This window comes from Microcaecilia unicolor, chromosome 12 (genome assembly GCF_901765095.1).
Source record: "Microcaecilia unicolor chromosome 12, aMicUni1.1, whole genome shotgun sequence".
NCBI lineage: Eukaryota > Metazoa > Chordata > Amphibia > Gymnophiona > Siphonopidae > Microcaecilia > Microcaecilia unicolor.
In genome coordinates this window covers 48,454,431-48,472,772 of record NC_044042.1, presented here as the reverse complement: position 1 = coordinate 48,472,772, position 18,342 = coordinate 48,454,431, and the positions used below count along the sequence as shown (strand labels likewise).

At 47.0% G+C, this 18,342-nt stretch overlaps 1 protein-coding gene across 2 annotated transcripts in view; it reads right to left on the bottom strand.

Annotated features, from left to right (window-relative positions):
* Positions 1-12,301, bottom strand: part of CEP164 (centrosomal protein 164) — a 166,198-nt gene extending 153,897 nt beyond the window's left edge. For both annotated transcript variants that reach the window (XM_030221251.1, XM_030221252.1), the window contains exon 1: positions 12,216-12,301. The gene's annotated coding sequence lies outside the window, so the exon portion shown is untranslated. The remainder of the gene's footprint in view (positions 1-12,215) is intronic.
* Positions 12,302-18,342: the final 6,041 nt, after the last annotated feature.

The following is an 18,342-nucleotide window of genomic DNA, read 5'->3' as shown; positions in this document are numbered from 1 at the left end:
AACTTGTCAATGATCTCAAGGCAGCTGGGACCACTGTCACCACGAAAACCATTGGTAACACATTACGACATAACGGATTGCAATCCTGCAGTGCCCGCAAGGTCCCCCTGCTCCGGAAGGCACATGTGACGGCCCGTCTGAAGTTTGCCAGTGAACACCTGGATGATGCCGAGAGTGATTGGGAGAAGGTGCTGTGGTCAGATGAGACAAAAATTGAGCTCTTTGGCATGAACTCAACTCGCCGTGTTTGGAGGAAGAGAAATGCTGCCTATGACCCAAAGAACACCGTCCCCACTGTCAAGCATGGAGGTGGAAATGTTATGTTTTGGGGGTGTTTCTCTGCTAAGGGCACAGGACTACTGCACCGCATCAATGGGAGAATGGATGGGGCCATGTACCGTACAATTCTGAGTGACAACCTCCTTCCCTCCGCCAGGGCCTTAAAAATGGGTCGTGGCTGGGTCTTCCAGCACGACAATGACCCAAAACATACAGCCAAGGCAACAAAGGAGTGGCTCAGGAAGAAGCACATTAGGGTCATGGAGTGGCCTAGCCAGTCACCAGACCTTAATCCCATTGAAAACTTATGGAGGGAGCTGAAGCTGCGAGTTGCCAAGCGACAGCCCAGAACTCTTAATGATTTAGAGATGATCTGCAAAGAGGAGTGGACCAAAATTCCTCCTGACATGTGTGCAAACCTCATCATCAACTACAGAAGACGTCTGACCGCTGTGCTTGCCAACAAGGGTTTTGCCACCAAGTATTAGGTCTTGTTTGCCAGAGGGATTAAATACTTATTTCCCTCTGCAGAATGCAAATAAATTCATATACTTTCCACAATGTGATTTTCCGGATTTAATTTGTGATGTGCTATCTCTCACTGTTACCAATAACCTACCCTTCAATTATGGGCTGCTCATGTCTTTGTCAGTGGGCAAACTTACAAAATCAGCAAGGGATCAAATACTTATTTCCACCACTGTATATTGGGGCGTCTGCGTGAATGATTTTGTGTACAATCGTGCAGATCTTGAACATAATGCGTTCCTTAAGTGGGAGCCAGTGAAGTTTCTCTCTTAGGGGTTTTGCACTTTCATATTTAGTTTTTCCAAATATGAGTCTTGCGGCAGTATTCTGGGCTGTTTCGAGTTTTTTTGATCGTCTGTTCTTTGCAGCCAGCGTACAGTGTGTTGCAGTAATCCAGATGGCTTATTACCATTGACTGTACCAGGGTACGGAAGATGTATCTCGGGAAGAAAGGTTTTACTCTTTTGAGTTTCCACATGGAGTGGAACATCTTTTTTGTCGTATTCTTCACGTGGACATTGGGAGTGAGGTTTCGATCAATGGCAACTCCAAGAATTTTCAAGTTTTGTGAGATAGCAAGAGAGCAGTATGGTGTGGTTATGGTGGAGAAGTTGTTTGTGTTATGTTGTGAGGTGAGTACAAGACAATGTGTTTTTTCTGCGTTAAGTTTTAGTTGAAATGCATCCGCCCAGGAGTGCATGATTTGGAAGCTTTTGAACAGGATGTAAATCATGACATCGTCTACATATATGTAGGGGTTGAGGTTTTGATTGGCTAGTAGTTTGGCTAAAGGTATCATCATTAAGTTAAATAGGGTTGGTGAGAGGGGGGATCCTTGGGGGGCGCCACATTCAGGTATCCATGGGGGTGATACGTCCGCGTTCGTTGTCACTTGGTATGATCTTGTGGTGAATCCTTTGAACCATTTGAGAACTGTGCCTCCTACTCCGAAGTATTCTAGTATATGTAAAAGTATTCCATGATTAACCATGTCAAAGGCACTGGACATGTCGAATTGTAGGAGGAGTATGTTATTACCAGTTGCAATTGCTTGTTTGAATGAGTTCATTGCGGACACTAGAACAGTTTCGGTGCTGTGATTTTATCAAAATCCTGATTGAGACTCGTGCAGAATTGAGTGTCTAGTTAGGTATTCAGTTAGTTGTTTCGTCACTATGCCCTCCATGAGTTTGGTTAGGAGCGGAATAGATGCTACTGGGCGATAATTGGTTAGGTCCATTGTGCTTTTTTAAGCATCTTTTGGCAGCGGAGTAAGAATGACAATTTGTGGTGATATGCCAAATACAAACGTTCCCGAGAGACAATATATCTCAATTATTGGATTATTGGTGCACAAAAAGCAGCGATTTATTTTCAAATGGCAGACTGTGGCACAGCAGGGCCTTAATAAGGAGGCAGATTGGGCAGCTATTTAAATGAATGAGATCCTATGTCCGCTGAAACTCGCAAGCACCCTCAAATGTCAGCACTTTTTAGCTGATGGCGGGCTGTGGAGCGTTACTTTTGAGCATTCAGTTTCCTGTATCTAAGTAGAGATTTTCATGAGTAGGTAAACAAAAGGGTTTTATTGATTTTATAATTAAGTAATTTCTCTCTAACTAGTATATTTATTGAATGTTTGTGAATTATTGTGGTTTCAACCCCTGAAGACGCAGTAGAGAAACATGGACCATGTTGGGCTGTGAGCAGTAGGTTTATGATAAGTTGAAATGGAAGATCACAAATATGTAGGAGACAGCTTAAAAGATTGGATGACAGCATTTCGGACATTGTAAAAGTTGGAGATCAGTCAAGTTCCACAAGCATCTTTTTTTACATTGTGGTTTCAAGAATATAACAACAACCACAGATAAGTTGAAAGGGACTATGCCCATAAAACGCATTGTTCAAGCATGAAAGACTGAGAACTTTTAGGAAGAATAACATAATCTGTGGTCTTTTAAATCATAAGAAATTTGAATTTAAATGTGGGGTTTATATAAGTCCTATGCTGTAATATGAATAAATTGAGCAAAAACGACAGGAAAGTTAGATGCTTTATTATTTAATAGAAAGAAAGTCTTTTGTATATTTGATATTTTTGGTATAATAAAGTTGAAAAAGAATAGACCTTAATTTTCATAGTTATATACAGTGGTATACAGTGGGGGAAATAAGTATTTGATCCCTTGCTGATTTTGTAAGTTTGCCCACTGACAAAGACATGAGCAGCCCATAATTGAAGGGTAGGTTATTGGTAACAGTGAGAGATAGCACATCACAAATTAAATCCGGAAAATCACATTGTGGAAAGTATATGAATTTATTTGCATTCTACAGAGGTAAATAAGTATTTAATCCCTCTGGCAAACAAGACCTAATACTTGGTGGCAAAACCCTTGTTGGCAAGCACAGCGGTCAGACGTCTTCTGTAGTTGATGATGAGGTTTGCACACATGTCAGGAGGAATTTTGGTCCACTCCTCTTTGCAGATCATCTCTAAATCATTAAGAGTTCTGGGCTGTCGCTTGGCAACTCGCAGCTTCAGCTCCCTCCATAAGTTTTCAATGGGATTAAGGTCTGGTGACTGGCTAGGCCACTCCATGACCCTAATGTGCTTCTTCCTGAGCCACTCCTTTGTTGCCTTGGCTGTATGTTTTGGGTCATTGTCGTGCTGGAAGACCCAGCCACGACCCATTTTTAAGGCCCTGGCGGAGGGAAGGAGGTTGTCACTCAGAATTGTACGGTACATGGCCCCATCCATTCTCCCATTGATGCGGTGAAGTAGTCCTGTGCCCTTAGCAGAGAAACACCCCCAAAACATAACATTTCCACCTCCATGCTTGACAGTGGGGACGGTGTTCTTTGGGTCATAGACAGCATTTCTCTTCCTCCAAACACGGCGAGTTGAGTTCATGCCAAAGAGCTCAATTTTTGTCTCATCTGACCACAGCACCTTCTCCCAATCACTCTCGGCATCATCCAGGTGTTCACTGGCAAACTTCAGACGGGCCGTCACATGTGCCTTCCGGAGCAGGGGGACCTTGCGGGCACTGCAGGATTGCAATCCGTTATGTCGTAATGTGTTACGGTAAAATTATGTATAATCATACCTGATAATTTTCTTTCCATTAATCATAGCTGATCAATCCATAGACTGGTGGGTTGTGTCCATCTACCAGCAGGTGGAGATAGAGAGCAAACTTTTGCCTCCCTATATGTGGTCATGTGCTGCCGGAAACTCCTCAGTATGTCGATATCAAAGCTCCATCCGCAGGACTCAGCACTTAGAGAATTACACCCACGAAGGGACACTCTGCCCAGCTCACCACCGCCGAAACGGGGGAGGGGAATTAACCCAGCTCATCCCCACACAAGTGGGGGAGGGGAATCCGTCCAGCTCATCCCCGCGGAGCGGGGGAGGGACACCACACCCGCCGATGCGGGGGGATCTGGCTTATCCTGCAACCGCAACCGCGGGAGGAGCTGACTGACCCTAACACCGCCGAAGCGGGAAGGGTACAAAACTGCCCTACAGCCGCACGAAGCGGGAGGGAGTGCCGGCAGAATTTATGTCTCAATCCAGCCCCGTAAAACGGGGGGGAGAGGAATGCAGCAGCTCACTGTAACACAAACTCGTCTCAACTCTTGAAGAATCCAAGTGAAAAAACTTGAACACGAAGTCTTTCTGAAGTAACTGAAGACTAAACTTGAACCTGAAATGCAACCAGAATAAAAACAGTACAGATATCTGGGAGGGGCTATGGATTGATCAGCTATGATTAATGGAAAGAAAATTATCAGGTATGATTATACATAATTTTACCTTCCATATCATCAAGCTGATCAATCCATAGACTGGTGGGATGTACCGAAGCAGTACTCACCCAGGGCGGGACATTGAAATCCCTGACCGCAACACTGAAGCTCCAAACCGGGCCTCCGCCCGTGCAGCCACAGTCAAACGGTAATGCTTGGAGAATGTATGAGCCGAAGCCCAAGTTGCCGCCTTGCATATCTCTTCCAAGGAGACGGATCCGGCATCTGCCATCGAGGCCGCCTGAGCTCTAGTGGAGTGAGCCTTCAGCTGGATAGGCGGCACCTTCCCCGCGGCCACATAAGCCGCTGCAATGGCTTCCTTGACCCATCTTGCCACTGTAGGCTTAGCAGCCTGCAGACCCTTACGAGGACCTGCAAACAGGACAAACAGATGATCCGATTTCCTGAAATCATTGGTCACTTCCAAGTATCTGATGATGACTCGTCTCACATCCAGATATTCAAGAGCGGAGTACTCCTCTGGGTAGTCCTCCCTACGAAAGGAAGGGAGACAGAGCTGCTGATTCACATGGAAGCGAGAACCAATCTTGGGCAGGAAGGAAGGCACTGTGCGAATAGTCACTCCTGCCTCAGTGAACTGCAGAAAAGGCTCTCGACATGAGAGCGCCTGGAGCTCGGAAACTCTTCTGGCTGAAGTAATAGCCACCAAAAAGACTGCTTTCAACGTCAGGTCTTTCAGAGATGCCCTCGACAAGGGTTCAAAAGGCGGCTTCTGCAATGCTCTTAGCACCAGGTTGAGATTCCACGCAGGCACCACTGAGTGCAGAGGAGGGCGCAGGTGATTAACTCCCTTGAGAAAGCGCACCACATCTGGCTGCGAAGCCAGGGAAGCACCCTTCAGGCGACCCCTGAAGCAAGCCAGAGCCGCTACCTGGACTTTAAGGGAACTGAGCGACAGGCCTTTCTCCAGACCTTCTTGCAGGAACGCCAACACTGAAGAAATTGGAGCAGTGAAGGGAGAAAGTGAGCCTGCTTCACACCACGCTGCAAACATACGCCAAACCCTGGCGTAAGCAGTAGAAGTAGAGCGCTTCCTCGCTCTTAGCATAGTGGCGATGACCTTGTCTGAGAAGCCCTTCTTCCTCAGACGCTGCCGCTCAATAGCCAGGCCGTAAGACCAAAGGGGGAGGGATCCTCCATCACCACGGGACCCTGATGTAACAGGCCCTGCTCCACTGACAGCCGCAGAGGATCGTCGACTGAAAGCCTGATCAAGTCCGCATACCAGGGACGTCTGGGCCAATCCGGACCCACCCGGATTACCCTGCCGGGATGCTTTGCCACCCTGTCTAGCACCCTGCCCAACATGGGCCAGGGCGGGAACACATAGAGGAGCTCTTGTGTCGGCCACTGCTGGAGAAGAGCATCTACTCCCAGGGATCGAGGGTCCCGTCCTCTGCTGAAAAAGCGCGGCACTTGGCAATTGGCCGATGACGCCATCAGAACTAGGCTCGGCTGGCCCCAGCGCTTCGTGATGTCCAAGAACGCCTGAGCAGATAGTTGCCAGTCTCCAGGCTCCAAGGGATGGCGACTGAGAAAGACCGCCTTGACATTCATGACTCCGGCAATGTGGGCCGCTGAAAGCTGCTCCAGGTTCGCTTCCGCCCACTGGCAAAGACTCATAGCCTCCTTGGCTAGAGGGGCGCTCTTGGTACCTCCCTGGCGGTTGATATAGGCCACAGCCGTGGCATTGTCCGACCGGACCCGTACAGGCTTCAACACCAGTACCGGGATGAACTCCAATAACACCAACCGAATGGCTCTGAGTTCCAGGAGGTTGATAGACCACTTGCCTCTGCAGGAGACTAGAGCCCCTGCGCTGTCCTTCCCAAGCAGTGGGCTCCCCAGCCCATCAAAGAGGCGTCTGTCGTGACGACAATCCACTCCGGGGTCACCAGAGGCAATCCAGCAGACAACTTGTCTGTCTGCGTCCACCAGCTCAGCGCCTTGCGCACTGCTGGGTCCACGGGAAGGCGCACAGCATAATCCTCCGACATCGGAGTCCAGCGCAGCATTTAGCTGTAGTGGTCTCATATGAGCCCTGGCCCAGGGCACTACTTCCATCGTGGCCGTCATAGAGCCCAACAGCTGCACGTAGTCCCAAGCCCGAATAGGAGAGGCTACTAGGAACTAGTCCACCTGAGCCTGAAGCTTGACAATCCGATTGTCTGGCAGGAACACTCTGCCCACTTGGGTGTCGAATCGAACTCCCAGATACACCAGGGACTGAGTCGGGCGCAGCTGGCTCTTCTTCCAGTTGATGATCCATCCCAGGGAACTCAAAAGAGCAACTACCCGGTCCATAGCTTTGCCGCACTCCGCATAAGAGGGGGCTCGGATCAACCAGTCGTCCAGATAAGGATGGACTTGTACTCCTTCCTTTAGCAGGAAGGCCGCTATGACCCCCATTACTTTGGAAAAGGTCCGCGGAGCAGTAGCCAACCCGAAAGGGAGGGCTCTGAACTGGAAGTGTCGTCTCAGGACTGTAAAACGCAGAAAGCGTTGGAGAGGAGGCCAGATGGGAATATGCAGGTACTCTTCCTTGATGTCCAAGGAAGCCAAGAACTCTCCTGCCTTCACTGCCGCTATAACAGAGCGGAGAGTCTCCATGCGAAAGTGCCTCACTTTCCAGGCCCGATTGACCCCTTAGAGGTCGAGGAGGCCGGACAGAACCTCCTTTCTTTGGAACCACAAAGAAAATGGAGTAACGTCCCTTGCCAATCTGATTTTTTGGCACCGGAACGATCGCACCCAGGCGGATCAGGTTGTCCAAGGTCTGCTGCACTACCACAGCTTGACCGGAGACTTGCAGGGAGAGAGTACAAACCCGTCTCTTAAGGGTTGGCAGAACTCTAGCTTGTAGCCGTCTCTGATGACTTCCAGCACCCACGCGTCTGAAGTTATAGTGGTCCACTCGCCCAGAAACGAGGACAGCCGTCCTCCAATCTGCACTGGGGCGTGGACCAAGGCCCCGACATTGGGTACGAGACCCTGGGGGAGGACCGGAGGGAGCACCACCGGGACGGCGGTCTCTGCGAAAGGAATGCTGCTTGGGGGAGAAATTCCTCTTGAAGGAAGAGGGGGCAGAGGAACCCGACTTGCCCGGGCGGTATGGAGGTATCGGGACGAGTACTAACCCGAGCCCTGACCTCTGATAATTTCTTGCCCTTAGACGTGCCGAGATCGGTCACGATTTTGTCCAGCTCGACCCCAAAGAGCAGCTTGCCTTTAAAAGGCAATCTAGCCAGGCGGGATTTAGAGGCGTGGTCAGCAGACCAATGTTTCCGCCAAAGCCACCGCCGCGCAGAGACTGTCTGAGCCATGCCTTTAGCTGAGGCTCTCCAGACATCATACAGCAAGTCTGCCAAATAGGCTAAGCCCGATTCCAGGGCCGGCCAATCAGCCCTCAAGGAATGATCCGAGGGGGAAGCCCGCTGCACCATAGTCCGGCACGCCCTGGACACATAGGAGCCGCAAACTGAGGCCTGCAAACTAAAACAGCTGCCTCAAAGGACGACCTTAAGGCCGCCTCCAATCTTCTGTCTTGGGCGTCCTTTAGGGCCGTGCCACCTTCCACCGGCAACGCCGTTTTCTTAGTCACCGCAGTGATTAAAGAATCCACGGTAGGCCACAGATAGGCCTCACGTTCACTCACAGCCAAAGGATAGAGGCGGGACATAGCCCTAGCCACTTTAAGGCTCGTTTCCGGGACATCCCATTGAGCCGCAATTAAGGTGTGCATGGCATCATGCACGTGGAAGGTTCTAGGCGGGCGCTTCGTCCCCAGCAAAATGGCAGAGCCAACAGGGGCTGAGGGAGAGACGTCCTCCGGAGAGGAAATCTTCAAAGTGTCCATGGCCTGTAACAACAGGTTGGGCAAATCCTCTGGGCTAAAAAGCCACGCTGCAGAGGGGTCATCCGCTCCATCCGAGCGGGGATCTATCTCCTCCAAGGAATCCGCAAAGGATCGTTGGAAGACCTCAGACACGCTGCCCTCATCTACATCGGAGGAGACAAAAGTCCTCCAAGGCCTGGGAACCTCAACCTCTTTATCAGAAGAGGGAGCAGGGGCAGCGTTTTGCATGAGGAAAGCCTGATGCAGCAGCAAAACAAACTCGGGGGAAAAACCCCCCAGACTGTGCACTTCCGCAGTCTGGGCAACAGCCCTAGACGCACTCTCAACCGGCGCTCGCACTAGCGGGGGAGAGACATGCTGCGCATCCAAAATGGCGTCCGGCGCGAAACTCCGTGAAGGAGCCGCGCGGGAAGAACGGCGCTTAACTTTAGCCGCTTTTGTGCCGTCGCCCAAATTAAGGGCGTTCATGGCATTAATGTCTCCAACCTCAAGGGCGGCCCACGAAGAAGCCGTCCGAGCCGCGTGGCCGGCCAAGATGGCGGAGGCGAGGAGCGGGGGATGGGCGGTTATGGCGGGAAAAAACCGCCACGCCGGAGGAACGACCGGGACATTCATCGGTCACTAAACTATCACCCATCAAGGGCGAATCAGGTTGTAAAACCCCCGCATCCCCTCTAGAAGCGCTCCAGCGATCCGGGGAGCGACCCTTTGCGCCCTCGCCCTCCGACGCCATTGCCACGAGGAGAAGAATCGGGGAACCCCCTGCCCGCTATAAAAAGGTAAAATTACCTGCTTGCCGCTCCGAGCTGTAACGAACTGGTGTCCCAGTGAGTAGCTGCAATGAACGTTTAAAGAAACGTCGAATTAAACGCCTTTAAAGACGTTTAAAAATTTTTTTTTTTTTTTTTTTTTTAAACGGAGCCAGCGGGAGGGGGGAGAAAAGGAGGGACCTGGCACCACCAGGTTTGCACTTGCTCAAAAGAGCCCTCAACCCCAGGCCTCAACAAAACCTAAGGATTAGGCTTGGAGGCCTAGCCAGAGCTGCTGCTGTGTGTGACCACCACCTGCTGAGATAGAGAACATACTGAGGAGTTTCCGGCAGCACATGACCACATATAGGGAGGCAAAAGTTTGCTCTCTATCTCCACCTGCTGGTAGATGGACACAACCCACCAGTCTATGGATTGATCAGCTTGATGATATGGAACAATGGTTTTCGTGGTGACAGTGGTCCCAGCTGCCTTGAGATCATTGACAAGTTCCCCCCTTGTAGTTGTAGGCTGATTTCTAACCTTCCTCATGATCAAGGATACCCCACGAGGTGAGATTTTGCTTGGAGCCCCAGATCTTTGTCGATTGACAGTCATTTTGTACTTCTTCCATTTTCTTACTATGGCACCAACAGTTGTCTCCTTCTCGCCCAGCGTCTTACTGATGGTTTTGTAGCCCATTCCAGCCTTGTGCAGGTGTATGACCTTGTCCCTGACATCCTTAGACAGCTCCTTGCTCTTGGCCATTTTGTAGAGGTTAGAGTCTGACTGATTCACTGAGTCTGTGGACAGGTGTCTTTCATACAGGTGACCATTGCCGACAGCTGTCTGTCATGCAGGTAACGAGTTGATTTGGAGCATCTACCTGGTCTGTAGGGGCCAGATCTCTTACTGGTTGGTGGGGGATCAAATACTTATTTCCCTCTGCAGAATGCAAATAAATTCATATACTTTCCACAATGTGATTTTCCGGATTTAATTTGTGATGTGCTATCTCTCACTGTTACCAATAACCTACCCTTCAATTATGGGCTGCTCATGTCTTTGTCAGTGGGCAAACTTACAAAATCAGCAAGGGATCAAATACTTATTTCCCCCACTGTATATACTCATTGTGAATATCCTGAACACCTGACTGACTAGGAGTGTCCCAAGGACTAGGTCAAGATGACCTGCTTTAAGAGCACCAAATATCCACAATCACAGGACAAAACCCACTCCTGCATAAAGACCATAATGCCTTCTGCCACTCATACTGTATTTAACACGGTGCTTATAAAAATTTCCAAAAACATGCAACATAGGCTCCCAGAACTATGCCCAGTAACACACACTCTCACACAGTGTACACATGCACTGAGAAAAGTGCAACTGTGCAGGGGGCGGGGGTGAGCATACTTATAAACTAACCTCCCCTTTTACAAAGCTGTGCAAGCGGCTGCCGGTGTGGTAATGCTGACACAGCCCATACAAAATGAATGGGCTATGTTGGCCTTGCCATACGGCTTTGTAAAAAGGAGGGAAGGAGTAAATGTATAATTCACAGGTTTGATGCATGTATTTATACCTAGATATTTACTTATTCAATTTTATAATAGCCATTTTAGATGTCTCAAACATGCATTATTGAATCTCTACTCCAGTGGGAGCCAATGCTGCTGTTGCAGAATCAAGTATAATATCATGGTTAAATCTCTTATCTTCAACTGTTTGTAAGCATTTATCCCCAGATTTTATAAAGGTTACCCAAATTTACGTGCCAAAATCTGGGCACAATCCTGAGATGCACGAGCAACTTAATTGTTAATGAGCCAATTAACAGCAATAAATAGGTACTATCAAATATTGATGTTAATTTGCACCAATTAGGATTTGGACATGCAACTACCTATGGGTGATTTTATAAAGCACTGCACCTAAATTATCTCATGCACAACCCAAAAGGGGTGTGGCCATGGGAGGGGCATAAGCATTCCCAAAAGGTACATACAGTGTTATAGAATTGGGGGGGGGGGGGGGATGCTCACCAGGACTTACACCTGGTTTCAGCAGGCATAAATCCTGCTGTCTTATTTTACTCACAGGAATAAGCACTACACACTATTCTATTAAGGACACTAGGCATCATTTACTGAATCTAACCCTTAGGGTGTGCTAATTCATACACTTACTGCACTTTTGTAAACAGGCTCCCATTAGTGCACCAGCACAGTAACCACTACCACACTCGCTAATTCACACAACTAAATGCAATTTATGCATTTCTGTACAAACATAACATAGATTTTGCACTTACCACTCATTCAGGTTTGTAACTAATGCACAGTTAAGTACAAACCTTTACTAAAGTTTAGTAAACGGGCCCTTTGGTGTTCACTGTCAAACCTTTATAAAGGGTATTATTTTAAAAATGCAGGATTAAATGTTTGTTTTTAAAACATAAACACACTGAGGGACAGAAATCAGTGGCCTAAATTCACCTAAACAGATCCTCCAGCCCTGGGGAAGGAGGGGGGGGGGGTCACTTACAGCTACGCTCATATCTTCTGAGGTGGATCACTCTTTCTTCAGGGCCCTTTATAGTATTTTGCTTTGGGTCTCTTGACTTATGCCACTGGTAAAAGTTATTAGAACCAACTTTTTAAAAAGATTGGAGGTGCTCAATTCAGTATAAGTTACTCGTCCCGGGACAGCTGGCACCAATGGAAGAAAGTCATCCCTAGCACCAGAAACGCCTGGATTTAGAATAAATATTAGGCAGAGGGTATGAATCTTTTTGGTCTGGTAGACATACACACACCCTTCACACATTTAGCGTGTATAGTCTGCTTCCACCAACTACGCTGTAACTTTACAGACCCAAAATTAAAAAGCTGCAAAAACATAACCTTAAACGCTAACACCCGCTATGGCTCTTATATTATGAGAACCCCAGCTCTTACCTGAACAGCCCAAATCAGTTGTCCGCCTCTCCCGGGCCATCCAACGGCCTCTCGCTGTCCCCGCGACTTCCATGGACGCTTTGCAGGTTGCTCTGTAGTGCCGTCAACTGCTTCCGGGATCGCACAACCAACCAACCGCCGTGTACTTCCGCCCCAAGGCAGGATGCGATAGGGCCCACGAGAAGCTTCCTAGCACCGGTTGGTTAAGGACTCGCCAGTAAACTGTGATTAAAAGCAAGGTACGCCACTGACTAGTCTGAGCAGCATTAATTTGCGGTTGGTTGGTAGCCTGAGAATAGCGGCAGTTCAAGTTTTTCTTAACACGGTTAAGAACGTAGACGTAAATTCCTTTTGGGAGAGGGGCAGTGATACCCAAACGCTGGAAGAAATAGGTGTCTGAATAGGCACCACCTCCGCTTATCCCTTTCTTTTATTTATTGATTCTCGTATCCGACATTATCCAAAAAGAATTTCAGTTCAATGTGGTTTAATACATAGGGTACAAAAGCTGAGTTACAAGGAGTGAGATTTGAAGATTACAAAATGAAGGAATTCAACCAGTGCAGTGTTATGATGGTCAGTGGAAATACTGAAATTAATTAGTATCATGAGATAAAAACAGAACAGTTTTTAGGGATTTGTGGAAGGACAAATAGTTATCATTATGTCTTATTTCTTTTGGAAAATAGTTCCACCATTTTGTGCCTAAATATGAAAGCTACAGGTAGCATTTTGTGCCTGGAGGTCTATAGTTTTGCATGTAATTGGGCATCATTCCATAAAGTATTTTATATATAAAGGTACAAATTTTGAAAATGGACATCAGCGGATCTAAGAGTTTCAGTTTGGAAATAAGGTCTTATTCCTTTTTAGTTTCCATAGAGTACTAAAGACCTTTGTTATTACTGCAGTGACTTGATCTTTGAATGTTAGGTGTTGATCAATTGTAATGCCTAATGTTTTCAGTTTGGATTCTAATGGGTAGGTGATTTGGTTCATTGCAAAGTTATTGTATAAGGTGGAAGAGAACTGACTTGTGATTTATTAGGAATTTGGTTTTGTTCCTATTTAATTTGAGATTGAAAGTAGATGCCTAATCTACTAATTCTCCCCTCTGGAGCAACATCTCTTTTAAATATCGGTCTGTGCCAGAGCTGGTGGTTGGGAGGCGGGGTTGGTTGTTGGGAGGCATGATAGGGCTGGCCAGACTTATACGGTCTGTGCACTGAAGAGGACAGTACAAATAAAAAAAGTATCACACATGAATTTATCTTCTTGGGCAGACTGGATGGACCGTGCAGGTCTTTTTCTGCCGTCATCTACTATGTTTTCTATGTAAATATCACACTCTGTCTTAGCTTCTTCGTTAAGCTGGGCTGCTGCAGTGATGCCAACATCCTTAAAGAAATAACATGCACAGTGGACCTTTGAAACCCAAGTGCAATTCAAAGCGGTTCCTCCCCCCTAATTTACACTTCCTGTTGCAGCTGGGCAGGGTGATTGGAATGTGCCTAGATATGCCTGGGAGTCACATAAGCCGACTAGTAGCCTAGAAATGTAACATGTTAGAAAATGCAATAGTATTGACAGGCACTGAGCTTCCTTTGTGTCCCTGTAGGTAATAAAAAAGGTATCATCTTATTTTCTTTTCCATGTTTTATTTTGTTTGATTTCTATTGATAACCTTAAGAGTGGACTAACACGGCTACCACACTCCTGTAGGTAGGAAAACTTATAAGAACTGAGGGGAGGAATTTTGAGTCGGACAACCTTCTGACTGCAGTTGGATCTGTCTCCTTGCAAGTAAATAAAAAATGCTTAAATCTGACTTGGTCTGATGGTATTCGTGAGTATTGTTAAGTAAAATTCTTTTAACAGACTGAAACCAGGGAAGGAGCTTTGAGAGGTGAGGTGGAGTAAAGATTGGAAAGAGAGAAAGGGGAAGATACCAGCAGAGGAGTCAAGGGAAGGGGATTGGAGAGGTTCTTGACCATGGGGAAAGGGGCAAAAGGGAGAAGGAGGGGAGAGAGTGGACTAAGTGGAGGGAATGGGAGAGGTGGAAATGCTGGACCTGGGAGAGCCAGGGAGAAGATTGTACCAGGGAGGAAGGAGAAAGGAAGAGTGTGCCAGAAGGGTGGGGAAAGTGATGAGTGAGTGTTGAGAGGAGGAAGGGTGGTGTGTGCCTAGGCAACCTTCAGCCTCCCTCCCCCATCCCCAATTAACCTTAAGGCCCCCCAATCTCTATATATAAAAGCAGTGCATTTTGTCTAGCAAAAAAGGTGCCGGTACTCAAATGCCAGGCCACCCTTCAGGGGTGGAGTGATCATTGAAGGACTCACCCCACAATAGCTAGGACCCCTGCAACCAGTCATAGAATCTATGACAAGGCAGAATTTGTATGTAGAACCTGAGCTCTTTCATTAAAATACGAGAACCATGGGTCAAGTTTAGCAGACAGTGGAAAAGGTGACGGTACTCAGTACCCCCTCTAAAAAAGCCCTGTATAAAAGGCACCTCCCACGTTCGAATGAAGCCTCAAGCCGGAAACTTGAGGCGGGCGAGATATCCGGTTTGGCCATGAGTGTCTGCCCCGCCCTCGCATCAGAACGTCATGACGTTGAGGGCTGAGCACAGATGGTCAACGAATCAAGGAAGCCCATTGGTTAATCTGTTTCCACGCCCCGACGCAGCCGTCATTCCCATACACTCAAAACCAAACAAAATCGCCACTGCACCCCGTCCCCCTCACCCACCCTCCCGCAGCCACTCACTCACCATTCTGCCGCACCCCCTCTCCTCTCCGACTCTGGCCATGCAGCAGGAGAATTACTACACACGAGTGGAACTGACCCAATCAACTACACTGTAAGCAAGGAGGCCCATTCGTTAATCTCTATTTCCACTCCCCAACACAGCTGTCATTCCCATACACTCAAAACCAAGCACGCCTACGAGCTGCTGATACACATTGTCGTTTTTTTGCCCTTCCATCTGAAACACGTCTAAAGCTGTTTCTACTGGATAAACTGCGCCTTAACACGTAAAGGACAAACGGTTTTTGTTTTCTTACTGCACACCTTTTTAATTTATTTGAAAGCTACACATCTGTACATATGAATATCATGAAATCTAAACTAAATATCACTAAAACACTTTATCCAGCTGTTGCCTGTCAATGTGTGTCACTGAAAGAGTATGAGGGAGCTCCAGCTGCCTGTGGGTCAGGACAGAACTTAGCTGCTGGACGCCAGAAGCAGGGTCTCCTTAGGTTGACAGCAAATAGCAACCCCCCCTACCAAGCACCTCCGAGGAAGGGAGGGGACAGGACCCTGGAACTGGGATGGAGGGGGAGGGACCCTGGAACTGGGAGGCGGACTATGAAACTGGGAGGGTAGGGGGGGACCCTGAAACTGGAAGGGACCCTGGAACTCGGAGGGAGGGAGGGGGGGGGGATGACCCTGGAACTCGGACGGATGGAGGGCGGACCCTGGAACTGGGAGAGAGGAGCCCCTGGCACACACACTGATTCTCACACAAACTCTCTCTCTCTCTCTCTCTCTCTCTCTCACTCACGGACACACTCGCACCCACTCTCTCTCTCTGTCACACACACACGCACTCGCACATTCACTCTCTCGCACACAGTCAATCTCACACACACTCTCTGAAACATACACACTCCAAGGAAAACCTTGCTAGCGCCCGTTTCATTTCTGTCAGAAACGGGCCTTTTTCACTAGTATTTTGATAATTAAACTTGGGCAAAACAAAAGGGTGTGAATGACCAATGCAGTAGTCCAGCATAAAAGCACAAGACCTTTATTAGCATATGCAATAGCACTTGCTTGAAGGCAACATGTCAATAAGATACAAACACATTCTTGAAGGTGGACTCAACACGGTCTGTGTTTCGGCCTATGCCTTCATCAGGAGCCCAATTTCTCAACCAGAGCAAGAATGCACTGCAGAAATTGGAAAGGCACTATACAATTGGCTCCAAATCATTTTTAGCTCATGTTCTCTGATGTATGGCTGCAAAGAGAACCACAAAAATAAACTGAATCATGATGATCACACAAACATTTCTATAAAAATGTGGGTTAAAGCATATGCTGATTATTGTTTGTGCCAGTGGCATAGCCAGAGGGTCAGTTTTGGGTGAGCTTGAGCCCAAAGTGGATGCTCAAAATTTTCTCTTCCCCCAAGACCACCAGATATACCTTTAAAACCTCAGCTTCTGTTATGGAGGGCATTGGCTGTAAGCAGCGATTCACAAACTGCTCAGGGCAGGCCCCAGAGCCTTCTCTCTAATATACTCCAAACTATGTGGAAACAGGAAGTTGTATCAGAGGGAAGGCTCTGGGACTGCCATGAGCAGAGTGTGTGTGAATGGGGGAGGGGATAAGAGGTCATGAGAGATGCTGGATCATTGGTGAGAGGGCATGAAAGTGAGAGGAAGAAACGGGGAGAAGGTTAGTCAGGCAGTGCACCCACTAAAAAGGCCCTGGAGAGAACACTGTTTCAGCTGGCAAGGCTTAGAGATCCCTGCCAGCCACAGTTAGGGTATGTTGCTGCTGAATGGTCCTGAGCCCAAAATGGGTGGACCAGTGCCCACTTATGCCTAAGCCACTGATTTGTATGACTGTCAGGACCTATTGTTTTGCTTAGACTGCAGCTGCTGCTCTAGGCAACTAGCTACTCTTGCAGTCTTGCCTAATGGTTGGGCTGTCTGAGAAAGGGAAAGGAGAAGGAAGGTGAAAGATAATAGAGAGGACTTCATGCTATAGGAAAGAGATGGTGAGGGGAGAAAAAGGAGAAGAAAGCAAGGAAAGGGGCAAACAAAACATGGAACCTATAATTAAAAAATAAAAAAAAAAGAGGACCACAGGCTATAAAATCTAGAAATGCCAAGAGAAAGTAACTGGAGAAGAAAACTATAAAATCAGAGGGAGAGGAAATGTGGGAAAAGATAAAATAATATGAAAAGGGTAGAGAAAATAAAAAATACATTTTTATAAATATAAATATTATTTTGCTGTGTTGCAACTACAATTGAACTGGTGGGAAGAATGAGGTGCACTAGGAGGAGGAGGGGATAAGGGTGAAAAGCTGATGATGTGTTTGTCTGTATGTTTGGAAGAAAGTGAGAAGGTAATGTATGTTAATTTGAGACTAGGGAGAGAAACTCCTGCCCACACAATGATCAGAGCTTGTCCAATCACTTAATGCCTTATAGTTTCAGCTCCCCACCCCTTGCCCTGTCCAAGCAGGCAAACTATACCTGTGGTTAAGAAGGTTACTTGACATAGCTCCAAAAGGTAGAATTTGATTTTTTTTTTTGTTTGGGTTTGAAATGTTTTCCCAATATAACAAAGCTTACCACCTGCTCAATATAGTTAAAAGAATTTAGGGCATGATTCACTATTTGGAAATAAGGGTCAACAAACCTATTACACAAACATATTTATTTAGTTTGTCAATAAAGAAGTTGTAAGTGATGCCTTTTTTTCTGGACTAACTGGGCAACCACAATTGTTAGGTATAAATTTTATACACATTGCTATGATTTTTGTAGCAACCACACTCCAATCAACTTAATTTTTTAAGGACCACACCAACCAATTAGGACAAATAAAAATACATGAAAATGTTTATGGGCTGAAAGCCTTCTGCTGACTCCTCTTGGATTCTCCAATCTATATATCTTTTCAACACTGCCTCATCCAATGCATAAATATGCATTTGATTCATCAAGAAAAAAGTACCACACATTTAATGCTCCTAGTTGGGTTAGGGTCCCACATAAAAGCTAAATGACGTGGCATTGATTACCTTCCATGATTTTCCTTCAATAGGAGCCAATTTTTCAAAATGCTTGGGGATGCTAAATGTTACTCATCCCTGGCCAGAGTCAAGGAGTTTGCTCATTATTGGGGTGTAGGTAAAAGAAAAGAAAACAAAAAACGGATTAGTCGTTTACCTATTTCCCTCAGCTGGCATCCATGCTTCCACCCTCTATTGTATATTGCATTTAGTCATAACCAAACCCGCCAAAATTTGATCTAATTTTGTAATTAATTTACAGAGATCCTCCAACTTTGACAAGGCTAATTATATAACAAGGTGG